Source organism: Austrofundulus limnaeus, unplaced genomic scaffold, assembly GCF_001266775.1.
Source record: "Austrofundulus limnaeus strain Quisiro unplaced genomic scaffold, Austrofundulus_limnaeus-1.0 Scaffold437, whole genome shotgun sequence".
Taxonomy (NCBI): domain Eukaryota; kingdom Metazoa; phylum Chordata; class Actinopteri; order Cyprinodontiformes; family Rivulidae; genus Austrofundulus; species Austrofundulus limnaeus.
Window position 1 is genome coordinate 355,692 of NW_013952839.1, and position 1,552 is coordinate 357,243.

Sequence of the window (1,552 nt, forward strand, 5' to 3'; positions counted from 1 at the left end):
CTTACAGTGAAGTCCGTGAAGTAGAACGGAGATGAGGCGTCTAGGTCAGGGGACGGAAGCAAAGGTCCAGAAACCGGGGGACAGATGACTGGTGGGATCCGACAGGGGCGAAGGCGAAAGGCGGAAGTCCAGAGACGAATGCGTGGGTCAGAACCAGGAGATCAGAATCCGATGAGGTACCATTCAGGGACAAGGCAGCAGACGTAAAACCAGAAACAGGAAGCAGGATCGTGACTAGACAGACGAGACTTGACATGGATGGCTAGAATATTTACTAGGTGGAACCGTTCGATAATCAGGCGCTGGACTTGTGGAGGTGAGGAGCTTAAATACAGAGGGAGACAGGTGAAAGAAATGAGTGTGATAGGGGTGTCTGTGACGGGAGGGGCTGAGGCAATGAGCAGGGAGCAGGAAACTGGGTCAATGGCAGGCAGACAGAGACAGATTCATGACAGATCGCTCCGGAGCGCACGGGAGCGCACTGGTTCCCGGTTCCTCCAGTCATTACTGTCAGGCCTCCCGCTTCAGCTCCCCTGGCAGGAGGACGCTCTCCTGCAAGCGGGAGGAGCGATCAGGAGCTTCCCGAAACTGGGCCAGCCCCTTTGGGCCTGGCTGCTGAACGGAACGCTTAATAGACCTGGGTCTATCTGCTGATGTGGTGCGCACCATCCAGGATGAGCGCGCACCATCCAGGATGCGCGCGCACCATCCAGGATGCGCGCGCAGCATCCACAGTCTCATCCTACACATCCAAATGGTCATCCTTTCAGCACTGGTGTGTAGAAAAAACTGCAGATCTAGTTCACTGCTCCTTGTCCTGCATTCTTTCTTTCCTACAGATGTTAATGGACAGAGGTTTAGCCTTCAGCGCCGTTAAGACGTATGCTGTGGCGTTTTTTCCTCCTGTCACGTGAGTTTTGGTGACAGGATGGTTTTTAATCATCTGTTGGTAAAACGGTTCTTAAAAGGAGTGTGCAGGCGCAGACCTGTCACTCACACACTCGTACCACAGTGGGTTTTAACACTGGTGCTACGCGCTTTAGCTAAAGCTCCTTTTGAACTTTTGGATCAGGTCTCACTAAAGCTTTATCTCAAAAAACAGCGCTGCCGTTAGCGTTATCAGCAAAGAGAGTCCGCGAGCTGTCTGCCCTGTCAGTGTCTCCCTCCTACCTCAGGATACGGGAGGATGGCGGCTCTGCGACTCTGCGTCCCAACCCGGCTTTTATGCCTAAGAGCATCACAAGCTCTTACAGCTCCAGAGTTATTACTCTGAGCGGTTTTTGTCTTCCTCCTTATAATTCAGAGGAGGAAGCAGCTTCTCACTTGCTATGTCCCGTGCGCGCACTCTCGTGTTATGTGTCACGCACGGCACAGATCGGCGCTCTCAGTGCTTGTCTATTCACTACAGAGAGCAGTCTGCAGGACAACCTCTGTCCTCTCAGAGGCTGTCACATTGGTTTTGTGAAGCGATTTCGCTGGTTTACATCTCATCAGGTCTGCAGCCTCCAGCTGTACTGTCAGCTCATTCCACAAGGGGGATCTCTTCCTCCAC